This window comes from Dermacentor silvarum, chromosome 1 (genome assembly GCF_013339745.2).
Source record: "Dermacentor silvarum isolate Dsil-2018 chromosome 1, BIME_Dsil_1.4, whole genome shotgun sequence".
NCBI lineage: Eukaryota > Metazoa > Arthropoda > Arachnida > Ixodida > Ixodidae > Dermacentor > Dermacentor silvarum.
In genome coordinates, this window is record NC_051154.1 from 445171187 (window position 1) to 445185927 (window position 14741).

Genomic DNA, 14741 nt, shown 5'->3' on the forward strand with positions numbered 1-14741 from the left:
AGGGATCCCCACAGTCGTGAAACGGTCAGTGCGACAACCGAAGCCCCAACAGCGAGAGTCTCGCCTGCGAGACCACGGCAACGCCGTGGCCGGGATTCGATCCTGCGAACCTCGTGCTCAGCAGCGCGACACCATAGCCACTGAGCAACCACGGCGGGTAGGCCAATGAGAAAACACGCTTACGAACAAAGAGCCTGGTAAATTTTGACCCAGGTTAGTCTTAAAAAGAGATAATTTCGCAGGCCTGAAGCCCCATCCGCCGTAAACAGTCGAGTATAGTAGGGCATTTATCGCGCATTTCCACCAACAAAAGAACGCGCAAAGTTATTGGAGCGCTGGCTGGCTAATCACGGGTCAGCTTATAGTACCGTAAAAAGTGTTTTGATAAAGGACAATGCGGTGACGGGGGATGTGAGCTAGTCAGCTCGAAAGGCGTTTCTTTCTGAGCAGTAAAAACGCTCTGAAAAGGTCGGTTAAATTTCGGTGTGCCAAATTTTTCCTACATTGCGCTCCTGATAAGGGCTGAGTTCCCGAAGACATTCTGCGAGAGGTTCGCGATTGGCCGACACTGGCGGTCGTATCTCCATCGTACCTCACAAGATAACGCATCAGCTACCGTTGGTCTTTATGAATCGCCAAGGCGTGGGTACGTTCAGATTAGCACGGACCATTCTTACGTTCAGAGAGGTTTGTCAACTCGACCTACTTCGATGCTGCGCGGCGCCAGTGAGATTGACTGACGATATAAAACCCCCGTTCGTGCGTTCACGCGCAGATCGTAGCGCCACCAAATCATGTCTCGCGGAAGGTCTCGAGACGTGGTCGCCCAGTCGCGCGGTCTCCACTACTGTTCGTTCCATAGCCATGGCGTCACGATAGCCGCGGGGTCGGGGCCCAAGCGCGCGTGTTTCGTGTCACCCGCGGCGACACAGCGGAGAAGACGGGGGGAAGGAGGAGGCATACGCGGAGACAAGTGCGAGAAATGCACTCCAGGCGTGAACGATGCTTCACGGTCAGTAAAAGACAGAGAAGGAAAGCGTGTGAGTGTGTTTGGGAAGGGAGGGGGGGGGGGTCGCAAATATGTGTACTGCTCTTGCACGTACACAAACCGCTCGGGAAACAAAATGGGGGGGGGGGGGGGGGGGGTGGAGAGCGACACTGTGCTCAGAATTCAGGCGCATATCATCCGTCCGAGAAAAAGCACTACCTGCACCACACGTGATCAGAGTGACGGTGCGCAAACGCTTAGGCAGCCGTAATAGACATATCTTAGTATCGGCGAACGCATCTTCCCACTTGCCAAGAGAACGACGTTCCCATCAGGCACAAGTAGCAGAAGGGAACTTCTGTCGAGACGAAAATGCTCAAGGTTTCGCGCTCATTTAAACAGCGCTTCAGCAGGCAGGTGGTGCCGTTTCAGACTGGATTGTTCCTTGTATTATGTAGCGTCATGTCAAATGCGTTATCAGTGGACGTATGCAGTAAGGTAGGTTTTCAGTATGTTGACCTAAGACCCTGTGATCGTGTGAATTCATTACCTTAAAGTGTTAAAGCGTTTGTCAAACTTGTAACCATATGTTGCTTTTCTTATCATTGCTCTGTTCTTAGTTGATAAATGTGCACAGTATATCTTACATATTTAATAACTCGAAGGTACATGTGTCTGTGGTGTTTATCTTGTTTGTGCTTACATGTCACGTGCTCAGTTAAAATTCTTAAAGAACTCCTTTTTTTGCGTACGTTTGTTTTCTGCCCTGCCTTACTGCCATGTGTTATGGGGCGTCAGGGTTTTCAAAGCCGCCCTCTTACGGCTTTTTTATTATCCTATTTCATGTTAAATGGGAAACAATAAAGGAATGAAGATAGAAACGAAACGGACGAACGAAATTATACCAGAAACGACCCAATGAAGTAACTTTGTCGCTTGAAAGCAGATATCGAAGAACAACGGCATACAGCGAGTGTCCTGTCGAGGGCCGCTCAAGAGAAAGCCCTATAGAAGTACCCAGAACAGCATCTGCTAGTCCGTCGACAAGGACTGCGTCAACGGCACAGCGGCAACGATACCTACGACGACGGCGACTACAACTCCGGACACGGTGCTAACAACTCACACGCGGCGGACGCCGAACGAGCTTTTTCATTTATGGGGACTGCATTTCTGCTAAGGAAATATGACCACATGACCGTGGCATGACCGTGGTGCTTGTCACAAACACCGCAAAAGTTGGACGCCGTTCCTTATTTTAGCATTGCATCTCGGTAGAAGGATGCGATAAATCGAGAGCTACTTGCCGAATGCTCTTCATTCCACAAGAAACAATAAAAGCGACGAGATGCGGCCGCAGTGCGTGAGAATTATTTCCCGACGCTCGGTGTGTCCGTGCACGCCCACGCTTAAAGTGGTGGCAGGTTCTCGTCCCTCCCATGTACAGTGAACCCTTCTTAGAACGAAATCATTAGGCCAGGACATTGAGTTCCTTATTAGTGGTATTTTGTAACAGCAGAGAGGAGGCTTTGAAGGAGCCGTAATAACGCGGGCAGCGCCCTCATACAGTCGAACACACCAACAAAGCTCGATAGGGGCTACCTGAAAAACATCGAGATCCTGATGGTGCCCGATGGCAGCTGCCTCATCGATCAGTTACGATGCGTGATGCAGCCAGAGTTCCGAGGATCAGCTGCAACGTGGCCCAGTGGCCTTCGCAGCGCTCTCTGTCGGCCCAAGTTGACGCAAGCAAAATAATAATAATAAATAAATAAAAAAAAGGAAGGGCTCGCCATATATGCTGCAGCTTGTCGTGTGTGGATTAGCCGTCTAGCACTTCGTACTAAGCGGAGTGTGGACTACAGTCAGGACTTCGTAGCATTTCGAATTACGCGATATGCCGAATAAAGCGATTTCTAGTTGTAACGTAGGTCTGCTATGCTTACTGGCGCAAACTGCAACCGAGGGCGCGTCTGACGCTCAATCACACAAAAAAAGAAGGTAAGAAAGAAAGAAGCATCCAGCTTCCCTCCTTCCTACGTTCGTCTCAAGGCCAGAACAAACACGAGACATTCTCATACCGACGAGAGAGTTTCTGGCCGTATAGCCTTACCAGAAACGTACCTAGTTATTCCCGATCGTGAGACAAAGGCGCCGCAGAAAACGTCCTCACCGCATCGAATGAGGATAAAAATAAATTATAGCCGCGCGCTTCCAGGAAAGTCATGCATGCTGAGTCGCGTAAAAAGAAGCAAGCAGACGACGAACACAAAGGTGAATTCCAGCCTTTCATACAGCGTACGTTTTGCCCCCCTCCCTCTCCCTGCATTTTTTTTTTGAGCGTTGAAGCGACCAGCCGAAAGATTTACGACGAAGCGGAAGTATGTGGCTTAAAGCGTCCGCTTGCGCGGGCGTTCGGGTACTTCCAAAAATAAGACGCGACGGAGACACGAGCCGTTCCGGACCTTCCTGTTTTGCTGCGAGTCTGGAGACGAAATGTCAACAGGAATACATTGACTCGACCCTCCCTCTCGTTCTGCGGCGCCAAAAGAAATAGAGCGAAGGAGGGAAGCTAGCAAGAGAACGAAACGACGCAATAAAACAAACAAACAATAATAATAACATCATCTGCTTACTATGCCAATGCACTCAGGAGGATGCGATCGAACGAGGCGGATGGAAAACAAAAAAAAAAAAAGAAAAAAGAATGCCGATCACTTTCATGAATGCATGGCATGGCATGCATGGCAGTTGGAAATAAACTGATAGAAAGCTCCCGCGTAACCTGCTTTTATCAAAGCGATGACAGGAAAAATCAAAACAAAGGGCAACAGAGAAGAGCTACTCAGCCGCTCATAATATTAAAGGGGACCACTTTTTTCTATGCGTAATCGAAGCTTGACTAGGACATTATGAATGGTATATGCACTGACGAATTCTCTTCCAGAAATAAACACCCACAAAAGGTGTGAAGACAAGAATTTTGAGCGCCTTCGAGATTTTTCACTTTTTTGTGAATTCCAATGGTTTGCGCCGTGGTATATACGGGCATTTAAATGAAAGCGTGGATGCCTTCGTCATGTAAAAATTTTAGTAGTGTCCTCGAGCACTTGTCCTCCGTGAGACAACGCATGTATACCTGTCTGTCTGATTGGTTAGTAGATTCGCAGCTTTGAGAATTCTCTCTCTAGTAGCCTTCGTTCCTGGGTAAAGCCAGAACGAGAGGTGAATGTCCTACGGTTGACGATGAGATTCCTCAGATCCGTTTCAATCACAAGTTATAGGTATAGCCTGCTAGCACTCTAATTCTTGCTGCAATTTCTATAGGTATGAATTGGACTCGTTGAGGAAATTTTATGACGGGCTTATGAAATGCCTTCGCAGTTCTAGTTCCACTTACTGACATTTCGCGGCATATATGCGTCCTACGCTAGATTAATGTGAGACTGTACTCTTATGGCTGTGCGGCGGTTCCCCGTAGTCGTTGATGCACGAAACAACAAGAAAATTACGTAGACGAACTAAACTGCGTCGCAGGAGGAAGGTTCCCCAAATCGATTAACCCAGCTGGAGGAAGTAGTCAGAGGGAGGTACCGCTGCGTGCGACTGTAGCAGCCCGTCTCTTTGCGCATGGAGCCTCCTCACTTGGTACATTTTCGAGCGACAGTCAGCCGGGTTCTCACGTCGAGTGCAGGCGATCACAAGTCCACGTTAGAAATGCGATCACAGAGCACGGTAGCATGCAGTCTCGTGACTGACGTCCCTGCGGTCACGTGCCACGGTTAACACGGAAGCTGTGGCAAGAGAGATGCGAAAATGCCAAGGCTGAAGCCCTAAGCAGAAATGGAAATCGTTTAGGTAGAGGAACTTCCCGACGTTGTCGCAGTATGGGCCCGAAGTGATCGGCAATGTTGATAAACTGCGTCTCGCCGTAAGAATCCAGGGAAGCGTCAGAGACGGAGAGGAAATGCAGGGAGGTTAGAAAAATACAAGTGGTCGGTTTGCAAACACTGCACGGGAGGAGTTGTGCATAGAAGGAACGAGACTGCAGGATGGGAGTGAGTGTTCGCGGAGATTAGCAGAGGTCAGCGTCTGAGGAGCACGACAACGAACGGTCAGATACTGCCTGCGAAACGTTTCGTGGACGAGGAGGCCCTCGCTCTGAAAGTGCACCAGACACTTTCGAATGTGGCCAATGGAAAGGCTCTCGCGGAAGTATCACACCACCTGCCAACTCTCCCTGTTCGCGCATCACAAACTCGTGCAGACCTTGGTCGTGGCGCCGTGCCCCGCACGATACGCGCCTTGTCGGCGGGCCAGCTGCTGCAGCGAGGCACGCACGCGCTTAAGCGAGCGTGAATGCATCTGAACAACCCTCCCCCCAAAAATATAAACAAACCACCCCTCACGCACTCGCGCAAGATATATGTGAAACAACACGCGAAATAACCAGGCGCCGATCGCCTTCGCAAGTCTGTTCTGGTTTGACGTTTTAACGGATTGGCTGTGCACAGGCTTAGGTTGAAAATAACTCGGCTATTCGGTTCATTTTTGTTGCAGAGCGACGAAGATGCAGCGGTTGCGTTAGCGCACGTCTTGGGAGTCAGAAGTGTACGTCACTACAGAATGCGGGACACATGTTTCACATCTTGCTCGTTAGAGTAAAAGTTCACTGTGGGCCTGTAAATATCGTAGGGTCAGTTCGCTAGGGGTCCGGTTTAAACGCGCTGCAAACGCGCCACTCATTTTAGTCGCAGTCCGATTGCCCTAAAAGTGCCCTAAATGCAAGAAGCAAGTGCGCCCATCAACTAAGATACCAGGGCGACGAAACCCAGCCTAGCTCTCACCGCGATTCCACGCTTAATCGTTGGTTATACACTTTCGACTGCCGCGGTTCCTAAGGGAATATAGGACGCCGGCACTGCTGCATGCAGCTGTGGCAATCTGCAAGGCAGCAATTGCGGTTGCGCAGTGGAACACTGCGCATGCTTCGTCACTTTGTTCCTTCTCCCCACCCCGTTTTTCTATAAGTTAACGTGTTTGGAATAAACGCACGCCTTTTGCTGGTCGACGCCTGTTTATGAAATGTATCGCGGCTAGGCTGCACCACTACTGTGGTGCGGCCTAGCCGCCCGCGTTTGTAAGAGTGGCGACGAGGATTTCACTCGCGCACAACCATGACGACGAAACGGACCCACGGACCACCATGAGCCACGCACTGCCGGAGTTCGACGAAGACAGAGATAAGTGGTCGTGTTACCTTATCAAAGCTGAAGCCTATTATGAAGCAAATGAAATCAATAATGATGCTAAGAAGCGAGCATTGTTGATAGCCGCACTTAGATCGAAGACAATCGATACCTTATGTGGAAGACTTGCGCCAGACAAGCCGAGCTCCGCAAAGTATGATGAAGTTGTGAAGGCACTTAACGACTACTATGATCCTGAACCACATGAAATTGCAGAAAGCTTCAAGTTTTTCAGCCAATGTCAGCAGGAAGGTGAATCAGTGCACACGTTCACAGTAGAAATTCGGAGGCTCGCGCAAAACTGTAACTTTGGTTCTATGAGAGATATGATGCTAAGGGACCGGATTGTATGCAGAGTGCAATCAAACAATTTACAAATGCAGCTGCTTGCGAAGAAGGAATTGACTGTAAAGGATGCGGAGCTGCATCCTTTAGAGCCCCAACAGCAACAGCCCCAGTCTACATATGGGAAGGTTGAACAGCGTGGCAATGAAAAGCAGTGCAAGTGCTGTGGTAGTTCGAGTCACCGCGGCGCGACTTGCCCGGTACGCAAGCGTAGGTGTTTCAAGTGCGGCCAATTGGGCATTTAGCTCGGATGTGCGGGCAGCACATAACCGCGAACAGAACGATGGCCATGATGGTACAGGGCGCGAGTGCCGAAAGCGACAGTGAGGCGTCACAAATTCGGTCCGTAACCACCGCTCGCACACTGGTTCCACCTTTACGAGAAAATTTCGAGTGGAATGGCGCGAAAGTAAATATGGACATTGACACCGGCTCTCCAGTTTGTGTTATACCGAAGGACGTCTACGAAGCTCGCCGTCGGCAGTGGCCGCCACTACAAGAATCTCATATCACGCTATCATGTTATCTTGGAAAATTTCCAGTTCTCGGGATACTACCATTGCACGTTTCGTACAAGTCGGCAACAGTTCCATGCAGTTTGGTGGTGCTAGGCTGCAAGGGCCCTAGCCTCTGCGGCCGTGAATTGCTGCAGAAGCTGCATGCCGAAGGTCAATACCTCTGGCACGTCGCTGCACCAACCGGTCCGAAGAGCACGGACCCTTCAAGAAGATTTCGAGAACTTGTTCACGGAAGAGCTTGGACTCGTCAAGGGGTCCGGGACGGAGCAAAACCAAATTTTGCAAGGCAAGAAAAGTTCCATTTGCACTGCGAGATAAAGTTGCTAATGAGCTAGACAGGCTGGTGGCCGCGGGAATGTTGTCACCCGTCACCCACTCCGAATGGGCCACACCAATCGTTCCGGTGCTAAAAAATAGACGGGACGGTAAGAAGTTGTGGTGACTTCAAGGTCATATTGAACCCATTATGTGAGGTAGAACAATACCCCCTGCCCGTGATCGATGATATGTTTGCTAATTTGCGCGGTGGTGAGCAGTTCAGCATCCTAGACCTAAGAGACTCTTATAATCAAATCCCTTTAGACGAAGATGCACGCAAATTGGCAGTTATCAACACACACAAGGTGCTGTTCAGATACGACAGGCTGCCTTTTGGTATCTCGTCAGCGCCGGCAATATTCCAGAAAAAAATTTGAACAATATTGCAAGGGCTATCGGGAGTGCAGGCATACCTGGATGACGTTCTCGTATCAGAAAAGCAGGGGGAGCACAAAAACTTGAAAGCGGCTTTGCAACGCTTCCGCGAAAATAGACAGTTTTAGCATAGCGCCGCTTACGCTCCGCTCCGCTCCGCTCAGATTTCACGCTCCGAGATACTGCAGGGGACTGCGTAGATTTCGCATTTGATAAGCGCGTCTTGCCGAGACGCGAGCGACGCGCTATCAACTCGGCTGCAAAACGACGAAGATGCCAAGTAGACACGCTCTCACGCTCCGCTCACTCGGCTTTGTAGCGGAGTGAGGGATGCCGTCTTCGTTCCGCTGCCGGTATGAGCGTCGTGCGCAAGCGCAATTATATAGTCCCCGCTAAGCGGTTGTGTGGCATTTGCTAGCATATGCCGGTCTGAGCGGGGCGGACAGCAAGCGCTCAGCTAAAACACTCTAATAGTGTTTTAGCTGAGCGCTTGCTGTCCGCCCCACTCAGACCGGCGTATGCTAGCAAATGCCATTCATCTTGAAACTGCAGCGCACACACAAGAAACGAGGACAATAAGGTAAAGGTGACAGACAGCAGCAAATGCCACACAACGCTATTCCGCTTGCGCACGACGCTCATACCGGCAGCAGAACGAAGACCGCATCCCTCGCTCCGCTACAAAGCCGACTGAGCGGAGCGTGATAGCGTGTCCAAGGTAAAATTGGCGTGTCTACTTGGCCTCTTCGTCGTTTTGGAGCCGAGTTGATAGCGCGTCACTCGCGTCTCGGCAAGACGCGCTTATCAAATGCGAAATCTACGCAGTTCTCTGCAGTATCTCAGAGCGTGAAATCTGAGCGGAGCGGAGCGTAAGCGGTGCTCTGCTAAAACTGTCTAATGGTATAAAGCTTCGTTCAGACAAGTGCGGTTTTCAGGAGCCATCAGTAACTTATAAGGCCAACAATGTGCCCCAGTGACACCGTCTTGTTGGGCGATGCAGTTAAAAAAAAATGCGATGCATTCGTTAGAGCGCAACCTGTTATACCTTCCACCCAGGGAGAAAAACGGATGCAGCAGTTTAGATATGCAGTTTCTGTAGGTGTGGGCTCAGGGTCGGGGTCGTGCATCACTCAAAGGGTCGCCAGCGCCGACGCCGTCGGTGCGTTTCAAAAGGGCATCGCTGGCCCACGCTAGCGGCGTCTCGCACGAAGGCTAAGCTGGCCCACGCCGTAATCCGTATCTTTATGACGAGAGTATGACGAGAGTAGCTCATCCGTGACAAGCTATGGGTCCACAGCTTTGAAGAAACAGTAAATATTTTAGTTACATTTCTGCTGGAGCTAAGGAATGCACATGTTTATGGAATTAAGGGGCACTCATAGTTACCGGACTCTGGAACTCTCATATAGGAGCCCTAATCGACATGACTAACGGAGCACACAGCTACATGTCGGAGGACGCTTGTAACACACACACAAGACGTCCTCTTCAATATGTTCGTCTGCCCCAGTTCCCTGTAACAGGGAGACCGATGATGTCATACTATACGGACGATCAAGTGGTCTATATAGCAATAGAGTCGTGTATATACTCTGCCTCCGAGGAGGAATATCCGCAGAAAGCACGCACGCCGCGATCGTAGAAAGAGGAAGACGGTACGCTATACACAGTGTCGCCGGGATGGCAAGAGGACAAGAGCGCAAAAAGTTCCCTCTGGCGAAGAAGGAATGACGCTGTGCGTTCACGTGTCCCTAGAAATAGCTTCCAGCTTAGCGATGAGAGTTCATGACCATATTTGCGATACCAGTGTATTATTTGCACCCCTGCAGGATGGGCGGGCACAGACATAAGGACCGCTAAAAAATTTGTCATACTCAACTGTAGTTGAGTTCTACGTAATGCGCATAAGCATTGAATCATGTAACCGTTGTGAAGCGAACGGTTATGTAGCAGTTATATGTTGTAGCCTTTATACAGGGTGCCCCAGCTATCATGCATCGCGTGTTTAATTCGATAGGGTTAAGGGCCCCGTGTCGCAGAAAATACCACGCTGGCGTCGGTGTCGGGTCTCGGCGTGGGCGCGGGCGCGCCGGCGTCGTTGGCGGAAATAATCATCCCGAACCACCCCGACCGCGCAGGCCCTCCGCGTGGCGCAAGAAGTTAGTGAACAAAATTGAATTTCTCAAAGTAAAATCCGCCAGAAAAATCGTAAAGTACCACTTAACCACAACCTACGGATGTGATAGCGTCGGATTGTAATTTGAATATGCGAGAAAACATAATTCAGTTGCCGGGAAGCCTGATAAGCAGCCAGGGATTTTTGAATGCTATCGCGTTCCACTCTTAAAGGCGAAGCTTCAGCGTCCTCCAAATTTTAAAAGAAAGTCTGGCCATCGGACGCGAAGATAACCGAGTGCATATTGTTCACAGTCGAATAGAGCAGCCGCCAGTAATTTTGTTGTTGATGACATTCAATTTATTATTTAATTGTTATTAGCATATTTTTAAAATTTCTGCTCTGAATGGCGTGCTGCCAATATGAAGAAATTGTAGAAAATTGAAAGAGACCTAAAACTGGCATGCTTCAGCCAGGTACTTTTCGCCCGTTTATTTTTTCCGGCTGACTAAGAAAGCCCTCGAAAAATGAAAAATATCCCCTGACCAACCATTCGCTTGCATCAAAAAGCAGCGCCTTCAAAAAAGTTGCAGTTTCGCCCGAAAGGCGAAGCATCGATTGCGATAGCAAATTAGTGGACAGCTTTACGAAGTAAGAATAGTAGATTTATCGACTGTGTAACCTTGTAAACATTCGCTTACTAACTAAATTAACAAGCATGGTGTCACGCGCTCACAAGCAATAATGACCACATCTCACTCGATGACCGCGCGCAATCGCTGTCAAAATGCTGGAGTGAGGAAGCGCGGTCGCAGCAGCGAACGAATTGACCTTCGTGCTGCCTCTCACTTCAACGCGAACTAATTGGCGAGAACACAGCGCACACAAAGCTATCAGCACTCGGCGCATTCTGTACCCATTGCAGATCACTTTCAAGATATGGCCCACGCGGCCACGCCATACGCAGCCACCGCCCGAGTAAAACGCCCCCCCCCCCCCCCCTTTCCTTGCCGTTGCCTTGTGCGCGACGGAAGACGGCAGACAGCGCGCTTCCTCTCCGTTTTCCTCCCTTGCTCGCCCGAAATTGAGCCACCATCGTCGGCTCACCCTCACACGCTTTCACTCGCACATACAGCATACGGCGCGTGGTGAGGTTGTTATCGCCCTTGGCCTTTATATGGAACATCACGGCGACAACGACGGCAGAAATGCGCCTGGAGTGTCTGTATAGTTGCTTTCGCAACAAAACAAAGGAGAACGAAACTACTGTACATAAGATAGAGCCATTAAAATACATGAAATTATCAATTCTTTTTTTGTCATAATATATTTTATATATTAATAATGATAGTGGCAATAATTTAGCGTGTCATTGTATGATTCGTTAGGTTTAGTTATTTATTGAGGTACTATTAGTATTCATCAATGCATTTTTTTGCAAAATTCTTTATTTTTGAACCCTGTCTGATTCCTTGCGTAACCCCCTCCCCACCCTTTGTTGTAGTGGGTTAAGCCATTCCACTGGGCTCCAACCAGGAAACCAGCGCGATGGCTGCGTGTTCGAGAGGTCACACTCCCTGCTGATTTCGACGGTTCACCGCATGTATGCTGGCTCAGGTCTGCCTTCTCACTGGCGGCCTCATCCCGGGACGTGGACATCAGGACAGGAGCAACTGTGGGGTTCGCTTTGTTCAATGCAAGGCCAGATGCGACTGCGATGCTGGCGGAAGGGGCACTCTCGCTGGCTGAAGACGACGAAGCCGACTGTTCGCGCTTGACGGCATCCTTGTAGCGCTGTGAGCAGAGGCAGACCGTAGCCGGGCTACCGAAAAACCACAACCACACCGACACAGGGTGTCACTTTGCGACATCCGATTCGCGTCTCGCTCCATGAGACTTCAACGCAGCGTCGCTATGTTCGCCACTGGGAACCAGCGAAGCTCTTCTGCACGCTCAACGTTCAGTCAACGGGTGTTGTGCCGGCAACCGAATGCCGACTGTGAACAATTCGCCGCTGTCATAGTACGAAGGAAACCAGTGAGGTTGTTGGGATGTGCACTTTTTTGTGGGAGGAGTGCACGTTCATCACCGAAGAGACGGGGCAAAAAATGACGTCCACTATGTAGATGAGACAAGTATCCGACGAGATTTCGCAGCCAAACAGTGTCCAGTCTTCAACAGCTTCATTCGCAGACGTTGTGGTCCGAGTCACTTCTCTTTGTCTACCTCAGTTCACGAAATAAGACACATTCTGCTGATTTCAACCAGACTTTTTCTTTGTTGTATTCAGAGTTTAACAGTTTAACTCGACGTTTTTGCGGCATAACGTTAGCAGTATCACAGAAGAAACTGCAGTAAAAAAGTGATAAAAAACTCCTTACCAGCGAACCCTGGAATCGAATATAAAGTAATCACAGAGCAGGAGGCGTTAACTACTGAACTACTAGATGAACTGTTGAACAAAGCTTACCTTTAACTATGTACCAGAAACGAATGCCACTATTATGTCAACTGGGACGGCATAATGCAATGATCAATATTCCAATGCTATACCTTATCACGCAAATTGGTTCGAGCGGCGCTCCGCTCAGGTTATTACTGGGCTGCAGCCAGTCGTAAGCTGTCGATGATAAGAATAAAATTTAACGAAATCATTCCTTATATGATACCAGCTCTGTATTCATCAGATCATCTAAAGCGCTTAACATATATTTGCCTCACCGCTTACGTAAAATCGTTAATTTGTTTAGGTGATTTTCGCAATATACACAATTAATTAGCATAAACCAGGCTGGTGTGTAATACTATATCGACCCATTCCGCTTAAGATCCCTGTACAACATGGTAGCTTGTAACATTGCGGTTACTTGTTTAACATAACAGTTCATTGTACCATCCTGCTCGAAGCCGAGGCGAAAATAAAGCTCGAGATGAATTTGCCAGCTTGCAGGGGCCCAAAGTGACAACACTGCTCAGTGGCGTTCACTTCAAGTGAAGACAAATATCTTGAGCATTGCTTATGTAAACATCCGTTAGCTTGCATGTACGGTGTTGCTATATCATGTGAAGAGGTGCATTACAGTGAAGAGAGAGAGACAATTTATTAGCGGAAAGGAAGAGAGGCCGGAATGAGCTAGTATGCGGCTACTCTGCACAGGGGAAGAAAGAAATGGGATTAAAAAGCGTGATGAAAGATGATGAGGACAGGAGGAGGGGATGCATACTTTGTCTATAACCACGTAACAGTGGTTTCCTTAAGGCCTCGCGTCTAGTTCGGTACTGTGTGGTTACACACTGCGCACAAAACCATGCTCTCAGGCAATATTTGCCTGCCAAGGCCTGCTAGACTGGGATTGCGTGTCTTCCGCTGTGACGCGTAGAGAGGGCAATCGTAAAATAGATGTTGTAGTGTCTCAGAAACTTGGCAGTGTTCACAATTCAGGCTGTCCGCAAAGCCGATAATATGTGCGTAGCGCCGAGTGAAGGCGACGCCCAGGCGAATCTGGTCAAGCACACTTGCTTGGCTTCGCTTGATGTAAATTGGGAGGCGAAAAGTCTTGCCAGAGCCTATTTCCCGCAGGCGCCAGCACCGAAGGTCTGGTTGAGCGCAGCATTCTGCTGTGAAATCACGCATGAGCTCAGTCAACAATGAAGACACATCACTTCGCGAAGATGGTATCTTTACGTCGACGGCTTTAGAAACCGCGGCTTCTTGCTTCCGCGTCAGCTAGCTCGTTGCCGGCCAAGTGACAATCACCAGGTACCCATTGGAAGGTATTTGAGTGGCGGTTTCTCTGCGCAGGATCGAATATATGTACGACGTGTAATGCTAACACATAATACTGGCCCCTTCGCGAGGAAGAATAAACGGTTTGCAGTGTTGATTTTGCGTTCGAAAGTATAGTCTATGTACGCGGTGTCAGGTGGGGGACAAAACGGACAGCATCCCGCATTGCAACAAGTTCTGCAGCTGTTGAAGACGACTTGTGGTCCAATTTGTATTGGCGGAGGGCCCTGCTGAGGTATCACAAAGGCCGCGGTCGAGGTACATGAAGTCAGGGATCCGTCTGGGTAGATGTGCACATACATTACAGTGGAGCTGCTTAGCGTAGCTACTTAACCCGCATCTTTTTTTAATGCGAATAACCTTCTCAGAGAGAGAGAGAGAGCAAGGAGAGGAAAGGCAGGGAGGCCAACCAGACGAGCGTCCGGTTTGCTACCCTGCACTAAGGGTTAACATTGTCCAACAATGTATGCTGGTGCGCGTAAATGAGAAAGCCCAGCGCAACAACTCATTGCGCTTACGAGAAATGTTGTAATAGATTGTCTTTGCTATCGCTGAATCGGGCTATTCGTGAAACTACAATAATTTTTCTAACGATAAGCCGAAAAAAATAAAGCCTGTTCAAGGGTAAGAATTTTTTAGATGCTCAGCATACTGGTGGTAGTATAATTGACACAATGAAAATCCTTGATGTTCGAGGCTCAGGAGACGAGATTGCACGTGGCTGAAAAGAGCACACAGCAATTTTGAAAAGTGCGCTTCATTGCATAATTAAAGAGCAGGAAGGCACGAAAATGTGCTGCGTTTTATTTCAAACCACCTTTGCAGCGATCTCGGCCCGCTGAGTCACCGTCACTTATGCAATCGTCGGTGTTGCCGGCTTGACGGTGGGGCTCCTCTTTGCGGGGCTGTTCGCCGTATAGCACTCCATCGATTTGGTTTGGTTTGGTTTGGTGCCTACAGAAATAGCACAACCCACTACGGGGGATTGGCCATGAATCCGGCATCGAGTTGGCGAGGAAGCAGCCATTCTCTTCGTCCTCTTCTT

General features: G+C 49.2%; 1 protein-coding gene across 1 annotated transcript in view; it reads right to left on the bottom strand.

Annotated features, from left to right (window-relative positions):
* LOC119437740 (sorbin and SH3 domain-containing protein 1-like) overlaps window positions 1–14741 on the bottom strand; it is a 266626-nt gene that overhangs the window by 184945 nt on the left and 66940 nt on the right. The gene's annotated exons all lie outside the window — the stretch shown is intronic.